The sequence below is a fragment of the Danio rerio genome, chromosome 11 (genome assembly GCF_049306965.1).
Source record: "Danio rerio strain Tuebingen ecotype United States chromosome 11, GRCz12tu, whole genome shotgun sequence".
Taxonomy (NCBI): Eukaryota; Metazoa; Chordata; class Actinopteri; order Cypriniformes; family Danionidae; genus Danio; species Danio rerio.
The window spans coordinates 38,556,110-38,568,639 of NC_133186.1; the positions used below are offsets into that span (position 1 = coordinate 38,556,110).

At 33.4% G+C, this 12,530-nt stretch overlaps 1 protein-coding gene across 3 annotated transcripts in view; it reads left to right on the forward strand.

The window, feature by feature from the left end:
* grm2b (glutamate receptor, metabotropic 2b) overlaps window positions 1-12,530 on the forward strand; it is a 58,436-nt gene continuing 45,906 nt past the window's right edge. For 2 of the 3 annotated variants that reach the window (XR_012386841.1, XM_005172914.6), the window contains exons 1-2: window positions 1-423; window positions 498-626. The gene's annotated coding sequence lies outside the window, so the exon portion shown is untranslated. Of the gene's footprint in view, window positions 424-497; window positions 627-3,617; window positions 3,669-12,530 lie in introns of all 3 variants that reach the window. The other variant, XM_005172912.6, reaches the window with a different exon arrangement.

The window sequence follows — 12,530 nt, forward strand, 5'->3', positions numbered from 1 at the left end:
GTTCCTCACGAACCTGACGAATGCACGAAGCTCGAACCCTGAACACCAGGGTAAAAGATTACCACATTAACAGATTAAATATTAACAGAGAGACCTGCCATTGGCAGTCACTGAGGCGCCCGTTAATAACAGCCTATTCCCGGGCAATATTGTTCAAAAATAAAAAGAAAAACTCTCAAGTTTCAGTTTGGAAAGTCGTGACTGCGAGAGCCAAACCCTGGATCCGTGGAGATTTAGTTTGAGTTTATTAAACCCCTCACGATGGCAGGTTTGTGGACAGAATTCTTGCGCTCACACAAAAGCCCGAGACTGAGGAGAAGGCACCGAACTGACCATTAAGTGGACTTAGGCGGTCTGAAGGTGGTGTTTGTTGCTTTTAATGAGGAGGCATTCATCATTTCGTGTGAATTCCGCTGTGCACAGGTAAGCTCTTCCTCCTTTCTTCTTCTTCTCCTCCTCATCATCACCTCCTGCGCTTCATCAGGTCTTTGTTTCAGCACCAAGGACAGATCCAAACACCTGCACCTGTGGGGGCATCATGAATGGAAGCTGATTTCTCACCAATTATAAAGCATTATCAACTTTGCATTCTTCAAACAACTTACACAGTTCTCAATTCCTCACAGGTAAGCAAGCAATCGTGTGTGTATTTTTATTAGCACATGCATGCGCGCGTAAGCATTTCAAAGCATGCATGACAATTTAAATGCAGTTGCATGTCGGAATGATTGTGTTTAGCATGGGGAAGTGTTTATTATATTAAAGTGGGCGATTTATTGCGTGCAACAATAATCAGAGAAAGCGTAAGTGCCGGAGAATTGCCTTATCTGGCGCGTGCACGGATGCTTTGGCATTTTTTAAGCACAAACCATGTCGTGTGATGGAATACAAACAGGACAGGCTTGCGTTTGAATGTCAATGAGATGTTGCTCCTTTGTTTTTTTTTATATTAGAGCACAAAAGAAATGTGAGTGACAATCCGACACGCTCAACTCTCTGATCAACTTCTGTTGCCTCCGATAGGCAGGATCAGTACTGACATTATGCATTATGCAGAAGTCATATTTTAGGGTTTGCTTTTTTTGTTTTTGGCTTTGGGATTTCTTGCATTGTTAGAATATATTTAGAGCTTAAATCGCTGATTTGAATGCAATATAAGAATTGTATAAACCATCATCAGCCGGTTTTACATTGGGTTTAAGTTCGGGTATTAATGCAAATGTGTTCTGTAAATCAGGTTATGTATTCATTTTTAATATTTCAGACTAATGTCGCTCAGATTGTGCATGTGGAAGTTGCAGCTATACATCAGAAAAGCTTTTCAGACATGCTGAAATTAAGAAAAATCAATGATTTCAGCAAACATAAAAAAAATAATCAAATTAATAAAGCTATAGTAAAATGCATGCAGTTTAATGAAATAAAAATTCAAATTTAATGGAATTTAATGAATGCATTAAAATAGAGTTTTATTTTGTTGCCATTTAACAGATGATGTAATTACCATGATTTAGAGAAAACACTCACACGGAAATGTCATTCAGTGTAACAATAGTTATAAAAAGTATAAAATATCAACCTTAAAAGACTATTTAAAGGGAGAGTTCGCCTAAAAAATATCCACTATTTACTTTCTCTCAAGTGGTTTCAAACCTTGAGATTCTTTTTTCATTTTTTTCTCTGAACACAAAAGAAGATATTTTTAAGAATGTTAGAAAAGGGTAACCAATCACTTGCATAACAGGAAAACTGTAACATTTTACATTACGGGACATATAAGGTTATGCATTTACTAATTTGAACAAACAATGCACAATACTCAGTTAAAATAGCTGAGTTAAAAATACCTCAACATATAACCCAACTAGAGGAGACCTTCCCAATATGGGTTATTTTAATCCAATGCATTGCACTATAAAATAAAAAATGCTGGGTTCCACACAATTCATTCATGTGATCTCAATACAAATCGATTAAGTTAACACTTTTTACAAATTTATGTGAATTGAACATAAAAAATTTAAATTGTCCCAATGAAATCTCAAGAATTGTGTTGTTTCAGCTCATTTTAGTTTAGTTTGAACAAGTAAAAAAATATATATTTTTGAGTGTGGGTTATTAAAGTTAACCCAATCCATAGGGTTTTTTTCAATAATTTTTTTTTTTTCATTCTGGTATTGCTATTGTTACTTTTACTAGTATTAATTTGATAATTATGGCTTTGTAAATAAATAACATGCAGTCTTTTTTATAATATTTTTTTTAAGTTCAACACAACGTTTTTATCCACTTACTATAGATCGGCTACGAAGCGCGAGTTTGTATCATCAATAATTAAGAGTGCTGGTGAAATGGACATAAAAAACACGATACAGAGAGGCAATGTGTTAGAAAAAACATTATTAGAGCTTAAATAAACGTTATAACACAAAAAAGCATTACGCACGCATATTAATACAGCTGTTCTGTGTCAGTTAAATCAGTAGACTGTTGAAATTAAAAACTTTTACCCAACTGGTTGAGTTAAAAATAACCCAACAAAGCACCAAATATCTTTAACTTATCCATTGGGTTAAATGAATAACTCAACCTTTTTTAGAGTGCACATTTATTAAATTATTTATTCATGTTTGCTAACATCAACTAATGAAAATACAGGTGTTCACTGTTGATGTTTACTCAGAGTTCATTACCTAAAGTTAACAATGTTGGATTTTAATAATGCAATAGTAAATGTTAAACTATGATTAATGAATGCTGTACATGCATTGTTCATTGTTTGTTCATGTTAGTAAATGAAGAGTTCAGGTGCAAAATCCTCAGTGTCATCTGACATTTTCATCTAAAATAAGCATTTCTCTGAGACTCATTTGTTTATGTTCACTTATTTCACATTAAAGGCAATGAAAATAACGTATTAATTGACAAAAGGGAAATTACTCAACTTATACATAGGAGTTTGAGAAAAATGCAAATTTTAGGAGAAAAATTCAGAGATTTTTGCATCTGACCTCTTCAAATACATTAGCTAACACTAGCGTTGTGTCTCGTATTGCAAAGTGTTGCCGGAAAAACAAAAATTATTGAAGTCAATGTTTACATACTTATTTTACTAAACTTATTTTGTGTCCAACAAAAAAAAAAAAAAAAAAAAAAAAAACCTCAAACAGGTTTGTGACAAGTGAAGGGTGAATAAACATTGACCGACTTTTCCATTTTGGGTGAACTATGGGATGACAGTGGAGCCCCAAATAATATTTTCAAATTTCACCACAACTCTTCAAACACTTACCTTTTACCCATTTATCAGCAGGAGGGGTTTAATCATCTTAAATATAAGAAAAATGTGCGTCATGACTGATTCTTTTAAATATTTAAATAAGTTCAGGTCTTTAATTTCTACTTAAATATACAATAATGTTCACCCAAAACTGAAAGCTCTGTCATCATTTACTCATCTCTCACTTGTCACAAACCTGATTGGAGTTTTTTTTCTGTTGAAAACTAAAGAATTTTGCTCCATTGAAAGAAGTTGGACACGTAATCATTGACTTCCACGTATTTGTTTTTCTTACTATAGAAGTCAATGTTTCTTAATTATCTTCTTTTGTGTTCAGCTGAAAAAGGAATCTTCTATGGGTATGGAATTACTCGAGGGTGAATAAATAGTGAGTAAATTTTATTTCTGGGTGAATCACTTTAATGTATCAAAATTACTCTCAAAGGTTATCTGTAACATTTGACACGTGTATTAAACATGCTTTATTTGTATATAAAATCCATTTTATTCAATTAAAAACACCAAAAACTACTTGTTTTCGAACATCATGCACCTTTAAAAACAGGGTTTCTGCTGGTTTCACCAAATGAAATTTAAGGCAAGGGAAACTTTATTTATAGAGCACAATTTTATACAACTGTAGTTGATCCAAAGTGCTTTACAAGGAATTAAAATATTTAAGACAATAAAATAAAACTTGTATTAAAAATGTAAGAAACGGAAATATATATGTAATGCTAAAGTACAGATAAGAATTACATGTATAAGTCACTCAAAGGCAAGGGGGGAGTAAAAATAAGTCATTAAGTTAGATTTAAAAGTATTCAAGGATGGAGAAATCCCGATGTTCAACGGGAGACTGTTCCAGAGCCTTGGACAGAAAGCTCGGTCACCTTTTGATTTGCAGCCAGACAGAGGGATCGTCAAAAGAAACTGATCATGGGATCTCAATGGTCTATAAGCTGTATATGGCCTAATAAGCTACTGACATAAACCAGGGAAGAATTGTGCAAATCTTTATATGTGAAAAGAAGGATTTTAAAATCAACTCTGAGTTTTATAGGAAGCCAAGGCAATGAGGTGAGTACAGGGGAGATGTGATCTCTTTTCTAAGTTCCTGTCATTAATCTGGCGGTTGCATTCTGGACCAACTGTAATCAAGAGAGTGTTGACTGAGATAGATCAATGTACAAGGAGTTGCAGTAGTCCAACTGAGAGGAAATTAAGGCATGGGTTATAGTTATAGATCTTTTTTTTTTTTTTTTAAGAAATGGTTTAACTTTCGCCATCAATCTCAGTTGGAAAAAGCTGCTCTTCACAACTGCATTTACATGCTTGTCAAACTGCAAAAGTGGATCAAAAATTACTCAGAGATTTAAGACTTCAACGCCATTTTAAGACTATGAAGACATGACATTTTATACTTCTATGGGGCTAAACGCTAAGGATTTTTTAAAGACCCGGCAGAAAAAAAAATTAATTAGTAATTTTTTAGCCAAAGAACAAGTTGATCTTAGTTGTTTACTTTTTGTTTTCAACATAGTGTAACTTAAAAAAACCAAATGTATACACAACAGACTGTTATAATATTAGTTTTATATTATAAAGTTTAATTGAGATGTGTTGTTGGGGATTAGATAGTGTTGGATTGATTGGATTTGTATAAACATTCATTCATTTTTCTTTTGGCTTAGTCCCTTTATTAATCAGGGGTCGCCACAGTGGAATGAACCGCCAACTTATCCAGCAAGTTTTTACGCAGCGGATGCCCTTCCCATCTCTGGAAAATTATATAAACAAAGGAAAATGTATTCAGTTCAATTCAATTCATGTGTATTTTTATATTTACAATGCAGATTGTGTCAAAGCAGCTTCACAGAGTTTTTGTAAAGTCCAGATTTCAGAGTTGAGGTTCAGTTAAGTTCAGTTCAGTGTGGTTTAAATTTCACTGCTGAAAGTTCAAACACTGAAGAGCAAATCCACCAAAGCACAAAATTACGACCAGTTTAAAATGATTTAAGACCTACAAGACAATATTTCAGTGAATTTGAGACATTTTAAGACTTTGAAGACCCTGCGGAAACCCTGAAAAAAGCCCAAAAAACCAAAGCCAACTCAAATGCAATAACACTATTCTATGAATTCTCAAATGTGCAATGCCAGATCAAGCCAGAGAGAAATAACGCTCAGCCTTCATGAATAATTACATTTCAATAGCACAATCCTTGCCTTTGGAGCACCTTTCAGGCTTGGCAATTGCGTGGCATTTCCCTGCGAGGAGGAAACTTGGTGCACAACTTAACACTCTTGTTCTGTTCATCCGCTGACACTTTGAATCAGAATAGTGTAAAGCATCCATAGCAACCCATAGAGTGAAGCTGATTGGACGTGCCGAGATAAACATCTCATAGTTAATTTGCTCCATGTCTGTGAATGCTTTCGTCCTTGGCAACCTTACCGAGCCATTCAACCGCTCTGGCTGTGCTCCAGAAATTATCAATGAAACCAAAGTGGAGCTTATAAAAAAGAAAATGGGACTTTAAATGTGCTTCGGAATAATATTATCGCAGGGTTTTTTAAATGACGTTCAATTGAAGGCAAAATGTTTTACAAATATTTCCTAAATGATTTTTAACAGAGCAAGGATTTTTTTTTACAGTATTTCCTATAAATTTTTTTCTTCTGGAGAAAGTCATATTTATATATATATATATATATATATATATATATATATATATATATATATATATATATATATATATATATATATATATATATATATATATATATATATATATATACACACACACATTTTTTTTCAATATATTTATTATTTTTTTCAGTTTGCATATCACAACAGATTACACAATTACAGAATAATATTTATGTAGACCAGGGGTCTCAAACTCAATTCTTGGAGGGCCGCAGCTCTGCATAGTTTAGCTCCAACCACCTCCAACTCACACCTGTTTAATAGTCTCTAGTAGTCTTAAAACACCTTGATTAGTTGGATCAGCTGTGTTTGATTAGTGTTGGAGCAAAACTGTGCAAAGCTGCAGCCCTCCAGGAATTGAGTTTGAGACCTATGATGTAGACACAGCAAACATTTTACACCCTATTCTCCCTCCCATCATCCTGTTCCCTAAAAACAAAACAAGAACAAAACAAAAAGAAGGGGGTATGTTTAAATCAGGTAAAGAGTGTTTCCCAAGTCTATTTTTAGACCATGATACTATTCCCTCAGAGCTTGTTCTTGTTGTAGCAGGCTTCCAACATTTACATTGAACTTTAGGAAGTTATTAAAAGATCTCAAGATATCTTCAAACACATTTTGTTTCTTTTTGACAATGTATGTGATCTTTTCCATTAACATACAGTTGAAACCAGAAGTTTACAAACACTAAAAAAAGGAACATTACCATTTTTTTTAAATGTCTAATAAATAAAATAATGAAAGTAAATAATACTAAACGTTGACTATTTTAGGTCTGTTAGGATTACGTAAATGATTTACATTTGCTAAATGCCAGAATAATGAGAGAATTAATTTTTTTTAATGAGAATTTATTATTAATTTCTAGACAGTCAAAAGTTTGCATACAATTACTTGTTTTTTTTATTTTAAACTTTATAACATTGGTCAAATGTTTTGTGTATCCTTCCACAAGCTTCTCACAATAATTTGCTGGAAATTTGGCCCAATCCTCCTGGCAGAATTAGTGTAACTGAGTCAGATTTGTTGGCTGTCTTGCTCGCACAAGCTTTTTCAACTCTGCCCACAAATTTTCTATAGTATTGAGGTCAGGGCTTTGTGATGGCCACTCCAAAACACTCACTCTGTTGTCCTTAAAGCACATTTTAACTAATTAGGCAGTATGCTTGGGGTCATGGTCTGTTTGGAAGACCCATTTGTGGCCAAGTTTTAATTTCCAGCCTGATCTCACGAGAAAACGTAAGTATTTTACGTTTTGGCAGTTTAGTGGCTAATTCGTACGAATTCGTACGAGTTCAGTCGTAAGAAAATGTACAATTTTAAAAAGGAGGCGTGGCACCTAACCCCACCCCTAAACCCAACCGTCATTGGGGGATATGCAAATCGTACTAAAATGTACGAATTAGATCGTACGAATTTGTACGAATTAGCCACTAAATGAAAAAGTTACGAATTGCCGTGAGATTGTGTTGGTATTTCTACATAATGTTCTTTCTTCATGATGCCATCTATGCTGTGAAGTGGACCAGTCCCTCCTGCAGCAAAACAGCCCCACAACATGATACTGCCGCCCCATACTTCACAGTTGGGATGGTGTTCCTAGGCTTGTAAGCTTTACCCTTTGTCCTCCAAATGTAACACTGGTCATTATGGCCAAACAGTTCAATCTTTAGTCACATTAACATCTGACTTTAAAAATGGTTATGTGCCTTTTTATACAGTGTATGTAAACTTCTGGTTTCAACTGTTTGTGACACCATTTCTTTAATCCACTTTCCAATTCCAGGTCATTTATATTTTTCTAATAAAGAGAAATAATAGATGTAAAACACACATTTCTATGAATCTAACCTCTTTGCATCTTATTTGTTTTATTTCGACTAGAATAAAAGCAGCTTTTAATTTTTTAAAAACCTTTTAAAGTAAATATTATTAGCCCCTTTAAGCTGTATTTTTGGATTATCTACAGAATAAACCACTGTTATACAATGATTTACATAATTACCCTAACTTGCCTATTTAACCCAATTAAGCCTTTAAATGTCCCTTTAATCTAGAAAAAAATATCTAAAATATTATTTACTGTCATTATGGCAAAGATATTGTTATTAGAAATGAGTTATTAAAACTGTTATGTTTAGAAATGCGTTGAAGATGTTCTTCTTTCCATTAAACAGAAATTGGGGGAAAAATATACAGGGGGGCTAATAATTCAGGAGGGCTAATAAATCGGACTTCAACTGTATGTCAGGCTTTAAATCACTTACTTTAAACTTATCAGCAGTGAAGCTGACAATGAGCCCGGACTGGTAAAAACCCATCTGCTCTCTCAGTTTACTCATAAATGCTGCCAAAACAAAGAGGATCAAGTGATGCAGTTCTTCCCACAAACTCTGAATTCCAGCATTATCATGTGATATCGATTGAAAACCTGGACATTTGGTTATGGATTTGAATGGCTAAAATATACTGGGGTTGTAGAGATAGGATCTGCTCTTCTCAGTCAGACCACACTGACAAATCACAATGAAAATAAGCACATTAATTTCAATAACCATGGCATAACCTGATGGAAAAGGTTGATTGGCTCCATCAGATGTGAGCATTAATTGAATTAATTTATATTGTGTGTCATTGAGAAAAATGCTGTTCCTCGTTAAGATTGATACGCTGATGTGATCATTCATTTTATTGTGTTAAATTATGTTCAGATTTGTAGGACTGTAGAGCTGACTGAAGGCTTTTAGTCACATTTATGCATTTATCTCAATTTATTTAGATAGATAGATAAACAGATAGACAGATAGAAAGGCAGACAGACAGACAGACAGACAGACAGACAGATAGACAGACAGACAGACATTTAAAAAAAACAACTTACAAAAACTCTGAATTCCAGCATTATTTTATGGTTTCGATTCAAAACTTGGACATTTGGGTATGGATTTTAATGGCTGAAATATCCTGGGGTTGAGGAGATGTGATCTCCACTTCTCAATCAGATCACACTGACAAATCACAATAAAAATAAGCACATTATTTTAATTACCATGGCATAACTTGATAGAAAAATTCGCTTAATCAGATGTGAACATTAACTTAATTATTTATATTGTGTGTCGTTGTGAAAAATGCTGGTTCTTGTTAAGATTGACTCACCGATCTGATCATTCATTTTATTGTATTAAATTATGCTTAGATTTGTAGAGTTGACTAAAGTCTTTTATTAAAGTCTTTTTTTTATTCTTTTAAAAATAGTTCACAAGTGCCGTTTAACAGAGACAGTAGTGTTTCAACACGTTTTTAAACATACTAATAGCTGATTTCTAATAGATATTTTAGCTTGTCTTTTCCATTAATATGTTATTAAAATTCAAGAACGGATTTTATTCCAGTCAAATTTTATTTTATTATCATTTATCTAGAAATAAAAATATTCAAGGAACTACTGTGCAAATATCCTTCGTCAGAATTATTAGCCCCCCCTTTGAATTTTTTTTTATTTTTTATATATTTCCCAAATGATCTTTAATAGAGCAAGGAAATTTTCACAGTATGTCTGATAATATTTTCTCTTCTGGAGAAAGTCTTATTTGTTTTATAGAATAAAAACAATTTTTAATTTTTAACACCCTTTTAAGGTCAATATTATTAGCCCCTTTAAGCTATTTTTTGATGGTCTACAGAACAAACCATCAATATACAATAACTTGCCTAATTACCCTAACCTGCCTAGTTAACCTAATTAACCTAGTTAAGCCTTTAAATGTCACTTTAAGCTGTATAGAAGTGTCTTGAAAAATATTGAGTCAAATATTATTTACTGTCATCATGGCAAAGATAAAATAAATCAGTTATTAGAAATGAGTTATTAAAACTATTATGATTAGAAATGTGTTGAAAAAAAATCTGCTATCCGTTAAACAGAAATTGGGGGAAAAATAAACAAGGGGGCTAATAATTGAGGGGGGGGGTAATAATTCTGACTTCAACTGTATATATATATAAATAGTATGGCATTAGTATTGACATTAGTATAGCAAACTAGAAATTGTGAATACAAAGAAAAATTTAATCTAACAACTAAACATTCTAATGCTCATTAAAAAAAAAATCTGTAAATCTTAAATTGGTTTAAAAAATATTTCTCCCAATAACCCATTTTCATATTTGACCGGTATACAAGATAGATAGATAGATAGATAGATAGATAGATAGATAGATAGATAGATAGATAGATAGATAGATAGATAGATAGATAGATAGATAGATAGATAGATAGATAGATAGATAGATAGATAGATAGATAGATAGATAGATAGATAGATAGATAGATAGATAGATAGATAGATAGATAGATAGATAGATAGATAGATAGATAGATAGATAGATAGATAGATAGATAGATAGATAGATAGATAGATAGATAGATAGGTCACTGGTTTGAGTGCCGACTGGGCCAGTTGACATTTCTAAATTAAAGAAACAAACTAAATTGGCTGTAGTGTTTGTGTGTAAATAAGAGTGTATGGATGTTTCCCAGTACTGAGTTGCAGCTAGAAAAGGTATCCACTGTGTAAAACATATGCTGGATAAGTTGGCGGTTCATTCTGCTGTGGCAACTCCTGATGAATAAAGGGACTAAGCCGAATAAAAATGAATAAGAGAAGAATAAATACTGCACATTCATTTAACAGTATAAGACTGATTCTAAAGCAAGCTGTTTGTTTTCTCCACATGCCTCTTCATTTAATTTCCTACAGTAAATGACATTAAATTCAGCTTTATCTGCTTAAGTAAAAGCAGCTCTACGGTGTTTTGATTGCTTGTCATTTTGCTTCATTGTGGTTTGCAGTGCAGTGATTGCAGTGCTGCTGCGCCCCTGGAGCAACCTTGCTTGAAGAGCCTCATTGAAGAGCACAGTAATGACGGCTCCTCTCAATGACTCTTCAGTTAACAGGACTCCCCTAAGTGTCAACCCTGAGATGGTGACATTGAAACCTAAAAAACACTTTGACATTCATGTCTGAGGACACTGAGTGGCGAGACACTGCAGGGTGCACGAACAGGGGGGGAAAAAACTAGTAGTTTTAACCATACACTTGTTCATTTAGTTCACTGTATTAAGAATTGCATACGCTTTGTACTATTAGTTTTTTGAAAAGTTACATTTTTATTTCATTCATTTTCCTTCGGCATAGTCCCTTTATTCATCAGGGGTCGCTACAGCGGAATGAACCACCAACTATTCCCGTATATGTTTTACCCAGCGGATGCCCTTCCAGCCACAATCCAGTACTGGGAAACACCCATACACATACATTACACTACAGGCAATTTAGTTCATTTAATTTACCTATAGCGCATGTCTTTTTTGACTGTGTGAGAAACCGGAGCACCTGAATGGAAACCCATGCCAACACGGGGAGAACATACAAACTCTATACAGAAATGCCATCTGATCCTGCAGGAACTCAAACCAGCAACCTTCTTGCTGTGAGGTGACAGTGCTAACCACTGAGCAACCATGCCACCAATCGATTATTTCATTTACTTTAAAAAGTTAGCAAAAAAAATGTCACTGCCTTAAAAGCGACAAGTTTATCTTACTTAAAAAGTCCCCTTGTAACTTAGAACTGTTAAATTGATTTTACTTAATTTTTATATTTATGCCTAAAATCATTCACTTTATTAAAATTAAGGCAATGGCTTTACTCACTTTAAAAAAGGACAACTATATGTTTTAAAATCAAGAGGTTTACTTCATTATTTTAAGTCAACTAATATTTTTACAGCGTATGCAAATGAGGCATTAAATATAAATTGCATGCATTTTTAGGACAAAAATTTGAAGATTTAATCAGTCGAACAGTTTGTTAGTTTTCTGTGTGTGTTTGTAAAAAAACAAATCAGGGTTATAAAGTGCAAATCCAAAACAACAAGGATGCAAAACTGTAAACCTCACTGAAAACAAAAAGAAAAGAAACAAAATAGCTTCCATCATCCTGAAAGTGTCAGTCAAATTATAATAAAATGGGCAGCTTGTTTAAAATGTATTTATAATTGTTTTATATTTATTATTACATTAATTAATTCATTTTTAGCAAGGTTATTAGTAAAGAACTAAAAAATAAAGAATATTTTCCTCAGTTTGTTCATTATATTAAGGATAGCAAGTGTTGTATTGCCATTAAATATGCAAATAAGGCATTAAATAAAATTTTGTGTGCATTTTAGGACAAAAATCTGAATAATAATCTGATAATCAGTTGAACAAATATTAATTAGCTGTTTGTTTGTTAAAATATAGTTTTGTCTTTGTAGAAAACAAATCAATCAAATCAGGCTTAGAAAATGCAAATCCAAAACAACAAGGGTGCAAAACTGTGAACCTCACTGAGAATAAAAAGAAAAGAAAAAAGTATTAATAGCTTTCGAGGGGCGGTACGGTGGCGAAGTGGGTAGCACAATCGCCTCACAGCAAGAAGGTGGCTGGTTCGAGCCTCGACTGGGCCAGTTGGCATTTCTATATGGAGC